The 20,043-nt window shown below is 32.1% G+C and overlaps 1 pseudogene; it reads right to left on the bottom strand.

The window, feature by feature from the left end:
* Window positions 1-1,737: 1,737 nt before the first annotated feature.
* Window positions 1,738-4,258, bottom strand: LOC149483039 (uncharacterized; annotated as a pseudogene).
* Between the last annotated feature and the right edge of the window lie 15,785 nt (window positions 4,259-20,043).

The raw sequence follows: 20,043 nt of genomic DNA, 5'->3' as shown, positions 1-20,043 counted from the left end.
TACATACATATCGAATATAAACTTAAACATGCATTCTCCAAATAAACAAAAAAAAACAAATGATTTTAAAATTAAGTTATACAAATCAATAATAATCAGTTACTGTTATTATCTAATGTATGCCTTTTTGGTTTTGGACCCTCTACCCCTTGAAGTTAAAATTTGCAGTGTAAAAATGGCCGTGACGGAGTCACCCTCACCTCAGGTAAGTCTCCCATAATTTGTAATCTGGGTTTTGCTTTAAGTCTCGCACATACAAAACATTTATTGATATATGATTAAACAAGTGATTTAATTTTAATAATCCAAAAACGGCTTCTTATATAATTTATAGTCAATTGTGTACCACCGTGTAGCGTCTTTTTGTGTGCATCAGCTATTATTAAAGTACTTAAACAGCTCTTATTGCTTAAAATCATGGGATGTTTCTCCGTTTCTACAAGATGGGCATGCCTGAGTCTGCCGCCCACCCTGAGAATATTTTCAGCGTCCAGGTAAGGATTAAGATTTTTAATACAACTGTTGCCTTTTATTTCTTTCTTTTGTTTTAAATCTTCTATTTCTTCTGTAAAAGTTTCCCTTTGGTCTAATCTTACACATTTGTTTAAACTGTCGTGTAGCTCATTTGTAGTTATAGCCTTAACTTCTTTAATTTTCCTTACATTTAGAAACCGCGTGCAATAGACTATTGCTCTCAGTAATTCATATAAGTTATTAAAATTTTTAAATTTATTTGACCAATGTGCCTCATCTACTAATTTTGTATTTGATATAATCTTTTTCCTTTTTTCTAGGTTGGTGTCGTAAACTAAATTGTTCAAAGAAAGCTGTTCATCTCGTAGCCATTTTGGACCTTCCCACAATAATTTACAATTTTTAAGTTCAGGTAATAACATTCCACGTGAAGCAACATCGGCAGGATTTTCTACAGAAGGTACGTGGTACCATTTATTTATTTTTATATTTCTTAAACTTTCTTTAATCTTTAACCAATCTTCTTTTATTTCAGGTACTACTACTTCATCCCACGAAATTCTCATCAACCACAATTTTTGAATTATTATTTTTGCAGGCAGGAGTACAGGAGTTAACCAACCGAGAGGATCAAACAAGCGTTTAATTTCCGAGACTATGGTTCTTTTGGTTATGGTTGCCGGTGACGCAGGTAAGTCAGCATAATAATGTAAAGTATCATCGACCACATTCCACGATAGCCCTAACGTCTTTACTGTTCCTTCAAACTTAAAATCTATACTCAGGCGAGAGCTTAGTTCACTGGAAGAAAAGGTTTTCAAAAAATCCTTATTATTTGATGACCATTTCTGTAATTTCATTCCTCCTCTACTTAGTATATTTGAAATTTGTTTCGCTATTTTTGTAGCCTCCTCTACCGTATCCTGACCGGATAGTAAATCATCCATAAAAAAATCATTTTTTATTACATTAGCAGCCGCAGGATAGCCTCCTCCTTCATCGTTAGCAATTTGGTGAAGAGTTTTTACAGCAATATAAGGTGCCGATGCTGTGCCGAAAGTAACTGTCAATAAACGATAATCCTTTATAGGCTCATCAATGCTATTCCTCCATACAATTCTTTGATAATCAGCGTCCTCTGTTGTGATTAATATTTGCCTATACATTTTTTCTATGTCTGCGACAAAGGCAATTTTCCGAAGTCGCCATCTCATAATCAAGGATCTCATATCTTCTTGTAGCAGTGGACCAACAAGTAAGTCATCACTCAATGATGTATATATTATTTTTGCCTGTTACAGACGCGTTGAAAACTACTCTAACCTTTGTGGTATCCCTTGCTTCTCTAATAAGTGCATGATGCGGTAAGTAAATTGATGGGTTATTAATTTCGCTTTCTGGAACTTCTTCCATGTGGGTTAACCTTAAATATTCATTAATCACATTTATATACTCTCTCTTTAAATCCGGGGATTTGACAAATTTGGATTCTAATTGTTTAAATCTGAGAATTGAAATATCACGGGTATCACCTTGTGTTGCTCGTGGGGGTTCATGTTTTACAGGTAATTTTTCAATATATCTTCCTTCCGCTGTTCTTGTATATGTATCTTTATATGTTCGTTCACATGTTTCTTCTTCTATGCTTAATTTTTTGTTTGTTTCAGGATCCAGCTCCCACAACCTTTGCAACATTTCATCCACATCTATACGATGGTGCATAACTAGCATTTCATTATTAGATTTCATTTCCGTATTGTCTAACACGGAACCGAATAATATCCATCCCAAGCTTGTTTCTTGTGCACATGGTGAACCAGGAGGACCCTTGATCAAAGGTTCTTTGATTATTTGTGCATATGTGGTTACGCCTAGCAGCATGTCGATCCGTCCAGGTATATTGTATGTAGGGTCGGCTAATACGAGACCTTGAAGATGTGACCATGAATTTTCACTGTCTATCAAATGTTTGGATGGTAACACATTTGTTAAACGAGTAGTAGAAATGACATATGCATCAATGAATAGTTGGAACTTGTCGTCATATCTTGATAAAAGCTCTAATTCCACCGTGTGTTTTACCTTAGTTTGTGTAGATCCTATTCCCGTAATACTTACATCTATAGCCAATGGTTTACGTTTAACTTTAAGCAGTTGAGCAGCTCGTTCGCTTATAAAGTTCGCTTGTGAGCCTTGGTCTATTAGCGTGCGGAGTACAGTTACTCTGCCGTCGCCATCTGTAACAGGGACAAGAGCGGTAGCTAGCAGAGCAGAACCTTGTTTAGTTGCTACGAAAGAAGAGATAGTGTTAACCTGTTCCTCCAAGTGTTGCTCCTGCTGTTCTTCGTCTATCTCATCCTCCACCTGATTAAAGTGCGATTCTATGTTGCTGGGTTTGACCACGGCCATTGACTGATGCAACAAAGAATGATGACGCCGTTGACATACCTTACAAGAAACCCGCAAACGACATTTGCTCACCATATGCCCACTGCACAAACAATTAAAGCAAATATTATTGGAACGAACAAACTCATTCTTTTGTTGTGGTGTAAGTGATATAAATTCTTTACAGTGACATAAAGCATGTTCTAGTTGACATTTTGGATAGGGTTTAAATTGCACTGCGGGCGTCGCTATATGGAATGACCTTTCTTTAGATGTCGATGGCGTTAATAACTCCAAAGTACGAAATTTTAATTGTAAAAACTGTTGTAATTGTTCCTAACTTGGTAATTTGTCTGTATCAGTCTGGACATACTCTTCCCAATCCTTATGTGACTCTGGGTCCAATTTCTGTACAACCAGAAATATAATTAAAGGATCCCAAGAGTCTGTGGTTATGTTTATGTTTTTTAAACTATTAAGGCACTCCGTGGTAGTATCCAGTAAATTTTTTATTAATTTATAATTTTGTGAGCTCATTTTCTTTTGATTAAATAATCTTTTAAATATTGAATTAACCAGCATTTTTTTATTTCCAAATCGTTTATTTAATAAATTCCAGGATTGCTCATAATTAGCTTGTGTTATTTGAACATGTTTTAATATATTTTCAGCTTCACCAGTTAAGCTACTCTTTAAATAATATAATTTTTGTACATCCCCAAGCGCGGAGTTATTATGCACCAATGACTGAAACATATCTCTATACGAGGGCCAATCTTCATATGAACCCGAAAACGTCGGTAGCAATATTTTAGGCAGCTTTAACTGCTCGTTCGCGTTATTTGCTACTTCCAAACTTGTTCCATAGGCGGGATTCTTATTAGCGTTTATTAAAAGATCTTTTAAATCGGCTTTGATGCATAAATAAAGATCTTCAAATACAAAAAAATCTTCGTTCACAAAATACGATATTTCAGATTTCTTTTCTTTAGGTACTGTTCTCACTAAACTATTGTGAGCCTCTTTAAAAGTGTTCCAATACTCCTCAATACTTTGTAAGCGGGCTTCCACGTACCCCTTCGTCAGTCGTTGTTTTGGACACTTTTTTAAATTAGTTTGCGCCTTTTGTAATAATAAAGCCGTATCCTCCAATAAGGCGAGTAACTGCTCGACACCACTCATGTTTAGTCTTTTATCAATATTGTACGAGTAACGAATAAACGTGTAAAGTAAATAACAATAATCTGTAACTTGTCACTCTTAGAATCCTTCCGTAGAAACCGGTTTCTCGATGTAATTATCGTTAATTATATCCGGCGATGGACCATATGTTGAGGCAATAAGGTTCACTTTTACTTGGTAAAACTTGGTTAAGTAAAACGCACGTCTAATCTTGATAACGTTTATTTCGTTACTAACACAGAGCAAGTAATATGGTTAGGTACCTACTAATTTCTAAAGCTACTTACTAGCGGCGGCGCGTACAAGAATATTTACAAGTATTACGAGTGTCACCATAGTAATCGAAATAACAATGAATGACACAGTCGACCATGATTCTTATTATCACGTTTGTTCGTATTGGAGCAAAAAGTCTCATATACTTAGGGATGTTATTCTAAAATAAACCGTAAATTCGTGCGTTAGGATACATATTCAAAAGCTTAATTTAATAGTTAAGTTAGTTTTCACTAAAATCAAGCTGTCCAATGAAAGGCATAGTTTACTTGTGTGTACTGTTTAGCTTTCGGTTTGAATGTGTTGATTTTGGCGACAGCGGTTTTCATACGAATTATGACATTATAGCACTTCTATGTGTCTTGTTATTTAGATTTCTATGGTAGTAACTTTTTAGTAATCTGTACTTATTATTCCTTGTATCAAATGGCGGAAGGCTACTGCGAGAATAACAAAATTGTCAAATATATGCGATCCTTATACTAAACTAGCTTTAATCGTGCGGCGTTGCCCGCTTTGTTGAAAACCTAACAAATTATATACCTTCCTCAAGAATCACTCTATCTATTATACAAAACCTAAACCAAATTAGTTGCGTAGTTCAAAATTTAAGGATACAGACATACAGACGGCGGAAAGCGACTTTGTTTTATACTATATAGCGATAACAATATCTGATAATTTTCCTTTAGTATCTGACTATTTGCAAGTAACACCGTTTGAACTTTAAATAGGTTGTGAAAATAGACGTTTATTTATAGGTTGATATTTTCACTGTAACAACGTCCCTTATATTTTTAACTAGGATTAGAATAAAGGAACATTTTTTCGGTTGTTGGACTAATGTTAATTATTCATAGTCTAAAAAGAATAAGTATTTATTTAGGCCTAAGCGCTTAGCCTCGGCTCCGCCCGGGTTACTCAGGGTAAAACAAACAATAAAGCACCACATGTTACTTAAAATAAATGTAGGTACTTAGCTTTCATCTACAGTCAAGATTTAAATCAAAATCGGTTCACGATCGTTACAAGCTTATTTGCCTCAAATAAAGAAACAAACATATGTTTTAGAATTGATGTAGTTTTCTTCTACAGTGAAATTTCAATCAAAATCGGTCCAGTAGGTTAAGAGCTTATTTGCTTCAAATAAAGAAACAAGCATAAAATCCTACATCTACTTCTTTATATTCAAAGCATAAATATTATATTATATTATATTATATCTGGTAATATAAAATTTAACGGAGTTATTTCAAAAATTAGGCGATTAATGTTAGGCTGTTAAAAGAAGCTTTACTATGTAAGTTTGTAAACTTATTTTTTATTATAAGCCTTAGCCTGCATATTTAAAAGAACGTAAAAATAAATAAAAAATTAACTTACAGATAGAATAGAATATTTTAAATATTATAAAACAAAACTAACAAAGTTGTTTTATTAACCTTAATAAATTAATTCTCATTTTAAGAGCAGTTTTCTAATGAATGACTTTCATGTTTTCTAGAGGTTTCTGATAGATTTAAATTTAAGAATTTTGTATTCATAGTTTTCAATAATAATAATAGTCTTTAATATCTCCTAGCTGTTGTAACGCGCGGTTTCACCTGCGGACGAACCCGGGTACAAAATCAAGTATTTCTACAGAAATACGAAGATACAGAAGATTTGACAGCATTAAAATAAGACCAGTGAAGTTAACATTTCACTAACTTCCGAAACAAAATTATAATTAATCCCGTAACTCCCTGTAGTAATTGTTAACTGCTACTTGTTAAATGTTTAACTCATTTAGTGGTTGTAAATCTCTAAACTAGCTCGGAGGATAGTTAACATTTTAGTCCAAACTAGTACAATCCAAATTAACTATTGTAGTGAGCTTAATAGATAATTAATAAAATTTCAGAACTCAGAACAGTTAATATCTGAAATGTTTTTCCGTGTGTTTGTAAATGTATGCAAAATAGAAAGTAGAGAAAACACTCCAATTTATAATTATAAAGCTTTTCTGCAACAACATTCTTAAAAGGAAATAGAATTGATGTTCCTTCGAAAACTACATTCTTCAAGAATATTATAGACCAGACTCTCAATGGACTATTGTTAATTATTTAAAATAATAATTTAAAAAATATATTCATGAGTTTTCAATCTATAGTGGTTTAAAGTTAACTCAAAAATGGAGCATTTTCGTAAATTTTCTAAAAAATCTTAGAGAAAGTGTAAGAAATGTTATAGTATGCTATATATTCGTGATCTGCTCAATAAGTTCTTTCATTTGATACCCCACACGGCATGTTTTGGAAATTTTTATTTTTTTCTTTCTATGCCATATTTAATTACCGGGGTGGGGGAGGGGGACCACAAAACTGGTTGGCAACATCTGTCTATAGGATGTCTGGGATCTATACAATATATATCAGAAGTCAGATTTAGGTCCGCTATTTTTGCAAACGAACATCTCCTTGGAGCCTGCTCTATTATTTTTATATGTTGTGACAAAAACACACACGTGTATGATACATCTAATGATAAACGACAGAAGCCTCTCTATTCGATAACTCTAGATATATTAACAACTGCGCTCTGCGGTTTCACCGTGGCCCCGCTTCTGCTGATCTTAGCGTGATGATATTATATTATAGCCTATAGCCTTCCTCAATAAATGGGCTATTCAACACCGAATTTTTCAAATCGGACCAGTAGTTCCTGAGATTAGCACGTTCAAACAAACATACAAACTCTTCAGCTTTATAATATAAGTATAGATAAAATAAAAATTACTATCATTATTTTCAATTCGTTAATATTATCAAATGTTTTCTATAATTTCGTTTCGATATGGGACGGCCAGTATCGAATGAATTTATATTTAGATATATATAAAAAGGCAAACGAATTTTGCTTGCGGAACTAATTTATTTAATATAAAACAACATAATATACTTAATAGTGTAAAGCTATAAAAAATTATTTGATCAGATATTTGTTGGAAGGTGTAAACTTCTTTAAAAAACCAATATCCGATATTTCTCTTGGTATAGACAATGACAGTTCAATCAAAATAAATCTCTCAGTAAAAACTGTCCACATTTCAAACTCAAATGATTTACGCGATGACCAGCGGCGGGTCATAAAGTGTTCCAGAACATTCCACAAATACATCCGAGTTACGAGTTATTGATGATTCCAAATGTTTGTGCAATTATCTGCGAGATCGGTTTCTGCTAAATCCGTTCATAATTTTATCTTAACGTATAGTATGATAAGAAGTTTGCATATATTTGAATGTATGCAATAATAATAATAGATAGATAATCAGATTTCGCCACATGAATAACAGAACAGCTAATATTATATAACTTGGTAACACTGAGGTATTAAATACTTCACAATCGAAAGAAAAACCTTTCTCCAGATATTATTATAAATTCAAACGAGTTATAGGTCGCGTCATGTAAAAAGAACGCTGACGGTTAATCTGCGCATTGGCGATTTATTGTTATGAGGTGGTATGAGAATAACAAATATGTAGTTGCGAAGCCACGACTCGAGAGCCTACTTCAAAAATAAAATAAGCAGCAAAAAAATTTCGTGCTAAACTCGATACATGCCAAAACACACCCCATCACTTTCATCCAGCGTTCTTTTTACAATGACGAGTCTTATACGATACACCTAAATATGAAACCGGTGAAAAAGAGTGAAAAGTGATAAAGCTGTGAGTGAAAACTAGTCACTTATAGTAATTCTAAATCATTCATAATGTAAGACTTGATGAGCAAAATAATCATGAAGCAAATTCAAAATGTGCTAATATTGGTATGAAGTCTAATACATATTTTACCTTCACACTTTGCAGACCATTGTAGATCATTGACTTGAAAACAATTTCAAATCACTCGTATACCAATTCTCGGTAGCGATGCAAATTTCTTGAAACTCGTAAAATGTTCTCGCAAATTACAAAAGCGAACCGATAAAACTTTAACTTAGGTCATTTACTTAGTTCACGGATCTGAAATCGGTGTAGTTTTAAAGATAGTGCTTAGATTCTAGATTTAAGTTGGATTTTATCGTGGCTTCGAAAGGGTGATATATTAGTTTTCTAAGAAATGGACTATTCGCTAACAGGAAGAAATAGTAATCACAATTTATGTCAATTGAACATTGGAATGTAACGTAATAGATTTTTTTATTTTACGTGATTTAAAAAAAAGCATGGTAGCTTTTTGATGTGATTTAAAAAAAGCAAGGTAAATTGAGTGTGATAAATTTATTTCATTTGGTACTGTTTAGAATCTATCTTCTATTGGTTGGAATCTTACTCATTATTATTTTTAATTTGACTAATTTATCTTAGTTTTAAATCTACACATTTTTGGTATCGTAAAGTTGATTTATTGATAAATTCCCTTCATGGCAATAAATAATAATAAGCTTGCAGGTTAAAAAGTGAAACTTTCCTTAATTTTGTACTTACTCCATACTCTTCAGTGTTCGTTGAAATAATTGTGATGCGAATTAGAATATACCCACATTACGAGGTTTCTTTGTGTTGCCCGCATCAATTTGTTTAGATTAAACAATAACCTTGTGAATGTTATCATGTCTATAATAGATAACATAAAATTATTAAATCACAAAAAAATAATTAATTTAATAAATAATCTAAAACTAAGAATCAACTCTAAATATATCTAATATTAATGCTACTAGTTTGTTCTTGTTATAATTTCTCATTGTGTAGATCCTACTAATATTATTAATGCGAAAGTTTGTGAGATTTTTGTGTGTGTGTTTGTTACTCTTTCACGCAAATACTACTGAACCGATTACAATGAAATTTAGCACATATATAGAGGGTAACTTGGATTAACACATAGGATAGATTGACTAATTTATCCCGTAAAATCCCACGGGAACGGGAACTATGCGTGTTTTTCTTTAAAGAGGCGGGCGAAGCCGCGGGCGGAAAGCAAGTGTATTATAAGTTCATAATAATTATAGTAACTATAATATGTAGGAGTTTGACTTCACGTTCGTCAATAGATTTTATAACTAGGTAATTATTTTAAAACTAAACGTCTTATATGATAAAAAAGAACCTACAAAAATGTTTAAAAGTAGCAGACACTTTACACTCATTAGAATCAACAAATTACATTTTCTGCTCTTCTGAAAGTTCCTGTTATTAAAATTAATACGGTAAAAGCGAAATATTAACTTTTTTTTTCTGATATAATTAAATTTCGTTTAGGACACGGCCATTGTTTTTTATTTAATTTAGAAGACATTAAAGAACGAAAATAAATTTCAAATGTACTATTTTTAGTTTTTATAATAAAAACATTCCTTTGATTCGAACATAAATTTACAAATTAGTCCCTATGACGTCACCCCCTTGTTAAAATTGAAACACAACTTTTTCACAATGCAAATCAAACCTGATTGGCCGCAGACTTGTTCAAATATTGAAGAAGCCGAAATTTTTGTTAAATAAATTTTTGGACAAACATTTATTAAAGTATGGTTAAGTTAATATTGTGTCTTTTAATGTAAGCTTTCTTTTAATATACCAACTAGCTAAAATACGTGACTTCTCTTGCGTAAAATAGGTAATTTAAAAACTTTCGTAATAAAAGTCTTAATTATGTCCTTCGTTATGTCCATGCACGTTAGTTACACAGTTTTATGTCTGTTTATCCGTTTAATGTTAATAATTTCTTTTAAAAGAATTATATAGATATCATAAGATATCCTTTATTAATAACTAATACGGCACAGAATTGGTAATATGATAATCAAAATGTATTTATATGCAATAAATGATTTGAGTTTGAGTTCAAGTTTTGTCTGTAGCAACTAGCAAACCATTAAAACAACGGGCACAATGTAATTATGTAACAAGTGTTTTGTAGTGTCATTTTACACGAGCAGCTTACGTTTAAAGATTATTAAAAATGCGACACTTTAGTGTAGTTTCACTGTACCATTTCGTTGTTGTATTTATTTTCCATCGCATTTCATCGTTTATCGTAACTCCAGAAAATCTTGAATTTCCAAATCATTTTCCATACCCATTGTTATTCTTTAAAACCGCTTTCTAGCTAACTCACTCATAAAACCCAACTCAGGAAGCCACTGTAATAAATTAAAAAGCATTGTTGATGTCTGCATAACGCGTTTTTCGTGTGCCCGAATAAAAATCTACCGCTCTTGCTATTTTACTGCATGTTTTTATGAAAATCTTTATTTTTAAAGCCTTTCCGTGAGGTTTAATTGTAATGTACGTGAATAAAACTACTCGTGCAGTTAATCTATATTCAAATTTTGTGAAAAATTGTAATAGTTTTAATTAAAAATACGTGCATAAGTTTTCATTATCTTTCTTTTGCATTCATCGATATTTGAATACCATGTTTAAAGCAAAATAAAGATTTTATTTATTTAAGTATTTATTTATTTATCGTAAAGCTGGTAGATAGATGCATACTAAGGATGCATACAATAAAAAATAATGGAAATTTTCAAATTTAATAGGTACGAGAGAACTGATTTGTTCTTTATTTTTGTATTACATATGAGACATGGGTGCGTATACATAATATTATATTATATGTACCATAGGTATTTTTTATCAAGGTAACTGGATACTAAAATTTTACAATGCTTTTAGGATTTTTTTATAACAGAGTAGGTAAGGGGCTTTTATTTCAGCCTGCAGAATACAAAAAACCTGTCGTAATAAAATAGCGGTTATTCTTTTCAGGCGAAAACAAATCCAACCCTTTTATGTAAATAGAGATTATTTTCCTTCCTTAATAATATCTTACAATACAACGAAAATTATTTCAAAATTTCATGAATCATGTCAGCCGTTGTAAACACAGATATTTGTTAGTTTTTGCGTCGAGTTGCCAGCTACAAGCGCGGACTGCAGTCACACGATTTATCAAAGAATGCAACATTTATTCAGCGTGGCTCTTGACAACTAGGTTATGTCATCTTCAAATGATATTTATGAGTGTCCTTTGGTAGTTGTTGTTTTAGAAATTCTCAATATTATGTTGACTCTTAGATAGATTAAACGTTTTTTTATTTGTTTATGCATTTCACCTGATAATTTCATGAAATCGTAGGCCCTATGGCTAAGCATATAAACATACCTTTTGTCTTCTTCTTTTGGAAGAACTGTTAAATCTGTTTCAAAAGAGGATGAAAGAAAGTACCTACCTATGGAGAAGGAAGAAAGAGAATTGTGCAATTCATATTACGTACCTAGTACCTACATTCAATATTTTTTTTTTTTATTTCAAACAAATGAACGTTTATCAGTGCACGTTAAAAAGCCCCAACACTAATATGTGTAGGTATAATGATAATGATCGGGCAATCCTAACTCATTTGCTGCTCTTCTTAAAAAAAATGTGTGCGTGTACTAGCACAGTATTACCATAGGAAATAATATTGTGGTACTAGTGTACACACGTAAGAAGTGAAACTACTTTATGACCTTATTTTTCAAAAAATAATTTACTATATGCAACTTTACAAAAATACGTCTAATCACGCGTGGTAGGGATAAGAAAACGATGGCGCGTAACGGAAAAATGTCACGCGTAACGAAAAAATGTTACATTCCAACCCCGATAGAGAAGTTTCACTTCAAAAACAGTTATCTCACATAATCCCTTTTCCGTTAAATTCAGAAAATATAGAAATATTTTAAAAGCTTGAATAACACCCGAGTCTTGTAAGAATCTTTCACATAATAACATTTTTCACAGCTTTTGTTGGCAAATGGATAGGAATATCATACGTGTTGTCACAAACACTTTTCCTTTACTTCGTGAAAAATTGCATACGTTACGAATGAAAAGATTTCCCTGAAGTTCCTCAAGATACACTTATATTGAGATGTTATGCAAACATAAGGAAGTGAACATAAACGTAGGAAACTAGAAAACTAATAAATATTGCATTTTACATTTTACATTTGTAAACAATACATTCGTATCGTACTTTTATGTATATCAAGACATTAGAAAAATATTGTTCACGTAATATTTACCATTAGAATTAGGTACATCAGCAATAACACAATCAGAACAATAAAACTAAATAAATCTGTTATAAGTACGTTGTATTTTTTTAAAAGCACACCATTTTTCCCGCGTATACTTGACGATTAACCACAGTAACCGTAATCTACACAAATTTTCATATATTTACCCGTTTCAAATTTTAATTTTCGAAACAGCAGCTTATTGCCAACATTCGCATCGTATTCATGATCAACAATGTTGATAATGTTATCGGCATGAGGCGAGAACTTTTCAACATACGTAACCAACTCTGAAAAAACACGTGCTACCAACATGCCGATACTGCAATTCGACATCGTGGTTACCCCCATGGGGCTAGAGTTGCTTTTTTATAAAATAAGCATGGTTTTATATCGAAATAGGCAATGTGAATCCGCCCTTATCCTGTCCTAACAACATTTTAGGTGGAACAACATTCTAAGCCGTTGGAAAAACCGCGTAAGCCGCTCAAATGGGGTCGGCTAAGCTCAGATCATTTCCTCTGATTGACATGGCCCTTTTCTCTTGACTATCTAGCGAAATAGGAAGCAATAGATATAACAAGGTTTTACAAAACTTACAACAATATAAACCTAATATTGGTGTAACATTTTGAACGAAACTTTAGGTAGATTGGGTTGTGTATTAAAGCTTTGCTTGTTTTGTTCCCATAGTTGAACTAAATGTAAGACAATCGGGAATTATGTGAACTTGGTTTGATTTTATGACGAAATTATAGACATCTTTTGGTGAGAATGTGGGATAATCTGAGTATAAAATTAAATTCTAACGAACTATTTATTGTTTTACATTGCATAGTATTTAATTTTAATTATAATACCAGGCTATTACGCTTAAAAATGTATTAGGTACCATTTAAAATTGTATGTCTGGGATCCACTAACTCAACGTTAATCTTGTACAAAAATGGCGCTGTTTATTGAACCATTTCAAATGAAATCATAAACATAAACGACAGATAAGGTTCATCGAATGACTAAGTAATATTCGATGGGTGCCATTTATTACGTTTTTACGGACTAAATCGCAATATACGATGTGGTACGTGTGAGTTTAGAACCTTTTTAATGGTTTTAAGATACTGTATAACGGTATTGTCTAGTATAAACTGTTGTTTAGAACTGGATAATATAGATTTTATTGGAAATAGAAAAGAATATAAAGCTTCATATTAATGAAATCTAATATATAAAATTCCCGTGTCACAATGTTAGTTAGCATACTCCTCCAAAACGGCTGGACCGATTCTCATCTATTTTTCATAAGTGATAAGAGTAAGGCATCATAACCTTTTCCCGGACAGCTAGTATATGTATTAAAATACAACTTTGAAAAACAGAGGGACTCTACATATTCGACAATATTAATTTATATACACGATGTTCGTACTGTGTAAATCTATATAATTATAACTGCCTTTGAAGAATTTGAAATTGAAGACATTGAATTGAGCAAAACAACTGAACGTGTTATATTATTATACTACCTCTCCGCCTGCGGCTTCGCCCGCTTTGTCTAAAGTGTAATAAATTTTACTTAATAACCTTCCTCTTCAATCACTTTATCTATTAAAAAAACCCCATCAAAATCTGTTACGTAATTTTAAAGATCTAAGCATACATACAGACTGCGACTTTGTTTTATATATTTTAGAATTTAGTTTCTTGGTATACGATACGGTTTGGAAACTTATGCTGCGGTCGGTTATTGGTTAAACTAAGTTTATTTGAGCGCTTAAGGCGCTACCCGGCAATTTCGACTATGTTCAACCTCTATAAAGTCTGGTACAACATAAAGCACAATACCGAAAAAAATATATAAAATAGGATGGTCTTTGATCTTTAATTGCTCGCGAGGAATTTTTTCCAAAGTTATTAGATTTCTAGAAAAAAAATGTGCCGTGGTCATCGATTTTTCCGCAAATACTCTATAAACTTCGTAACCTGCTGACTTAGAGCTCTGAAAATTTTATGTTTAATAAATTATCAGTTACACAACAGTCCCTGACGAGGATTTTTTGTTTCACTGATTGGTATCTTTTTAAATACAAAATGCGAGGAAAAAAGAAGGTGCAGCGGGAGAGGTTTGAGATCCGTCAAGTATGGTCAAGGTTATTAGCGCATGTATAAGCCTTAATGGTTGTACTTATAGCAGTTTATCGCCTTCGGAGAGCATGTAAACTTAATTTTAGTGGTTTGAAGATACTGTTAACTGGCGCTTTGTGAAATATGATAACTATTTAGCCAATTCGCAAACAAAAAATATTGCGAAGTTCGATGTTGTGGTATATGTGGAGATGTAATAATTATACATGTGTTTCACTGATCGATTTTCATTAGCGACAAGAATTGGTAATCAGCCTTCTATGTTACATATTATTACCTTTATGCTATATGTTTATATCTCTAAATCTCATTACATACTAGTACTACTATAGTAGTATGTGGCTATAAACTCAACCTGCTAAAGCATTAATAAAGTAAAATACATGTTGAATTCTAAAACGTAATGAGTTCTTCAAACCTTTTCGTGTATTGCACTAAGAAATAGAAAACTAATTGAAATGGAAATTCACCGTCATAAATAGACATTTTAAAATCTCTCGCAGCTCTTTCAAAATAGTATTGTAAGGAACATAATCACGTGGTACCTTATGCATTATGACGTCATAGTTCATGCGTTTGCTCTGACCAATGGTGTCGCGTTTTATATACTTATTTGAATTCCCTGACTTTTTAAGGACTTTTTAGAAATTAATTTCTCAATGAATTTAAAAATAAATCAAAAAATATTTACGGGAGCTTCATTAAGAAGTAATATATATTTATTTAAAAGACTCAATGAATTTATTTTATCGAGTTAAAACCACAAAGAACATCCACGACTGATTTGTGTCAGAGATTTTAATGAATTGTTTACGGAATAACCATTTAAACTGGGTTATTTGTAACGTGTAATTATGAAATCCGAAATATATAATAATTTGAAAGTCAATACAATAACTACGCTTTTGAATAGCATAATTAAAATAATTATTTAAATTACTAAAGGTACGCTAGGGAAATTGATTATTTTCATTATAAAAATGATAAAAATGTATCTAAACTTTATATACATGCTTTACAATACGCTTGATTACCGCGTATTATGTGTGTCATTGAGGTCATTGTTATCAATTAATCATTCCTGACAATAGACGGAACATAGAAATCGTTATTACATTTTGAGTTTTATGAATAAACATTAAAAAGCTCTATCTTAAAAATATAGATCATATTATAGTTGGTACCATATAAAAAGTGTCTGATATAGACCTATTTGTGTACTATAATTAGTACATATCTTTGCCAAATTTTATTCAGACTTCTCCATGAAAGAGAAAACATACACGGTCAAACACTTTCCTGCGTATTTCCTGTCATCTTCATGAGCTTAATTACGTACATATTTACAATACTAGCAGGATAGTAGGAACAAAGCCTTCTCAGGAGGACAAAAGAACACTTCACGTTATTTGTCCTCCTATATTATAAGTGAAAATGCAGACTCAGTTAATATAGTTTCAGAAATGGTATCAAATTAACTTTATCAAAATAACTTAGATGTTATTCGTAGGCTAATTATCTTGCCAGGAGAGTCTTGAAAGCTTGATAAGAAATAACGCAATGCGATCATTTTCTCTGTCTAATCATTTAGCTATAGCAATTTACTTTCATAAATATCAAACTTACAAAACACCAGAGTTCGATCTCTATTAGAGCAATATTTAGAACTAGAATTCGTTTTCTATGTACTATATAGAGTCCACTACAATCATAAGGGCACTGAAACCTAACGTATCGATTTTATGTGTTCATTTCACGAATTCACGGACTTAGCTTTTAACGGTGCGTGAAACAATTTATTACACGCGGAATTTTTTACAGTTCCTCCTGTTGTAAATTGTATGAAACGCAAGCTAAAATGTATAATTTATCACTGACTTAAATAAATTGCTTGAGACGTACTGAATATTCTTCAGCGATGAAATGTTCGTATTTTATGCAGCCATTTACAATAAATGTATGACAGTCGGGAAAAATAATTAGCAGTGACTCGTTTGTACAAAGCGTATTGTAGAATTTTAAACGGAATTCTCGTAGATATCGTTTTAAATCTACAGTTTTGATACCACTGTCTAACGAAAATGTACATTACAATAGGGGTAAGGTACTTAATAATTAAGCTTTTATCGATCAATTGCTTCCGCGCGATCGCATTTTTTGTAAAATGTACACTTTTTACAATAAAATAAGAAGTGAATTTAACCGTTTACCTATAAAACCGATGTTTATAATTAATTTTAAAAGAACTGCTTCAAAATAATATAACATAGATAAGTGTAAGTATGTCTTTTCTTATCCGAATCAATCGATTGTTGTCGCAAGCACGCTTTCTTGGTTGTTCTTTTTTTGTTTTATTCTGGCGGCTTCGGCCCGTTTTCTATAGGTACTTATAATAAATCTGTAGAGAGGCCAATTCTGTACATGAAATATATTTAAAAAAAACTATGAAGGGGTGATAAGGGATCGCTACTGATGCCAAAAATGCAATCAGTAAAATTTTTGTCTGTCTGTCTGTCTGTCTGTCTGTATATTCGTTATAGAAACAAAAACTACCCGACGGATTTTAACTAAATTTGGCACAATTATTCTTCATACTCCTGGGCAGGTTATAGTAAAAGAATCATGTAAATCGGTGTAGAAACACCAAAGTTATACATGAAATACGTTGTAAGTCATCGCGCGTGAATACAGAATCATGCCATAAGGATTATTTTTGTGTATCAGTTGCCGCGTTCGACGCGCTGCGCGGCGGGAGCTATAAAAATTCAAAAGGCGGCGGGTCTGCACCCGTTTCGCATTGTCACGGCATCACGTGTGAATGGCTGAACCGATTTCGATTATTCTTTTCTATTATATTCCTTGAAGTACGAGGATGGTTCTTATGTAGAGAAAACGTAAATATGTACCACGGGCGAAGCCGGGGCGGACCGCTAGTATGTACTTAAATAAAATAATCCCAACTAGATCACAAAAAACCGTTTTACAGAATTGAATGCAAACACGAATTACAATATTAAAACACGATACCACATTCACATCTGCTAAATAATTCAGTCCGTAACCTCACTTTAATAATTCCTCTTCTGCCATACCTTCTGTTGGATTCTACAATTCCCCCGTGTCAGTATTAAGCCTCCATCCTTAATTATATGTGTATGAATATTAATTTATTAACACTCATTTGGATCTTGAAGTTGCAAAGCTTTGTTTATTTCTTTGGTAGGTACAAGAAACGTTTATTTGTTTATGTTATGTTTACTAGCACTTAGTTCGAGTTTGTTACTCAATTTATTTGATCCAATTAAGTTTTATTTTCATGACATAAAACTTAAGGCCTACTTTATATCTCAAACTAATAACAATGAAAATAACTACAGCTATACAGTGTTTCAGTCCTAAATATAATGTTATGTTCCACATAGGTACCTGCCTAAATAAAGATTTTTTTATACATTGTTCTAAACCTTACAAAAACTAAACTTTCATGATAAGAATGTACTTGAAAAGTGAGATGCGCCTGGAAAGAAAGAACGGCAAATTTTCATTGATTTTTTTAATTTGAATGAAATTATTACAAGTATCACTTAGATCATAGTAGTTAAATAATGTTCGACGCTAGATTGAGAATCAGGTTTTCACCAAATTAAAATGGGTCCATGACATGTAGTAAATACAGCCTTTAGCGTTCCTCTTTTCGAAAAGAAGCAAATCAGACATCAAGTCTTGCTATTCCCGCGCTAAATGAAGTTCCTTCTGAAAATATTATATTACACGTTACATTCGACGAATTTTGAACCTGTATGCATCGATACAGACGCTATTTCCGTAATTTGAAACTTTATAACAAGCTCAATTGTGCATTTTCAGTTCACACTTACTCCTCGCTAATTAAGGTACTTCAAATGTCTGACAAATTGTTGAATCGAGGATTTTTGAGCTGACTTCGTCCCAAGGAATGCTTTTCGAACGTGCAGGTATTTATCTATGTTTAACGTGACTATGTAGATTATAGGTATAACTTCTTTTTATAGGCTTTTGGCAAGCTTTACAGCCCAAACGGACAGTTTAATCAAATTGTTAAGGTAAACTACACAGAATAAACTTTTTATTGACTATTTTGTGTAAAAAATAGTTCAAATGGGGCAACCTTATCAGTTATCACACAGAGAATGTCTGTAATAGTTTTGGAATACGATAATTACAGGATAGATTTTCAGTAGAGATATTATAATAGGAAGTAAACAATATAATTAAGTTATAAATAACTAATTTACTGAGTAGGTAAACATACAAAACAATATTATGTTTATGGAAATATTTAGCTCATTATAATATTTAATTAGTGCTTATTGTTATTGTTGGTTGGAAGTATTGTTATGATTTATGATAATCTATTAAAACGGCTTCTAAATTTTTACTCATATTATAAAGCTGAAGAGTTTGTTTGTTTGTTTGTTTGAAGGAGCTAATCTCAGGAACTACTGGGCCGATTTGAAAAATTCGAGATTTGTTAGATAGTCCATTAATCAAGGAAGTCTATATTATATCATCACCCTAAGACCAACAGGAGCAAAGCAATGCGGGTAAAACCGCGGGGCACAGCTAGTTAATGTATAAAGTTTTGTGATGGTAGGAAAGCTAAACATGGTAAGCTCATATGTAGTAAATTATATTAAGTTGTAAATGCACTGATTTAAAAATAGGGTTAACTGAACAAAATCAATATCGAATTATTAATTATTAAAAAGATACATATCTACCTAGTCGTAAAACATGTAGTCACAAATATTCGATAACAAATCTTTGATTAAGTTATTGAAACTATTTCTATGCATGCTATCAAGAGTTCTAATTTTCATTATTATCATTTTAAAAATAAAACCTATTTCATATCAGAAGGAATGTCCCCATAACCTAAACAAAAGTTTATTTTTAACGTTATAAATGAGTCGAACATTTTCCGTAACCGAATAATGCTTGAGTCTGTACTCTGTAGCAATTTTGAATAGAACATTGTTTTTCACGATGAGACAATCAATCATCACAAAAACGGGATGAAAACCTTTGAGTTCCGAATTGACGTTCCGTTGATTTTATATTATACGAGCTGTGTCCTGCGGTTTTACCCGTGTAAATGAGTTTTTCCTAACAATACAAATGTTCCTAATCCTTATAAATAACAGATTATTACATGCGTCGAGAAAGTGTAAAACATTAAAATTAGGTAGGTTTTTTCTACGCTCTAAGATTTGTTGTGCTGATTGTTTATTTAACAATGCATAATTTTAGTAAGTATGTGTTTACGATAGCAGCTTTCTATCTTATATGTATTTATATTTTACAGCTTCGATAATCAAAGAACAAGTTTAACCGGTAGTTTATAAACCAAAATAATTTTTAGTCTAACTTCTTCGTACAATAATAACCCTACATTATCTTTCCTTGCGCGGCTTCGCTCGCTTTGTAGAAAACTTAACAAATTGTATATTAAAACCTTCTTCAAGAACCACTCT

Source organism: Colias philodice, chromosome 14 (assembly GCF_061535455.1).
Source record: "Colias philodice isolate Cphi_HAF_F1 chromosome 14, ilColPhil1 Martin Lab GWU primary, whole genome shotgun sequence".
NCBI classification, from domain to species: Eukaryota; Metazoa; Arthropoda; class Insecta; order Lepidoptera; family Pieridae; genus Colias; species Colias philodice.
Note: the sequence above shows the minus strand (reverse complement) of the source record. Positions and strands in the feature narration are given on the sequence as shown.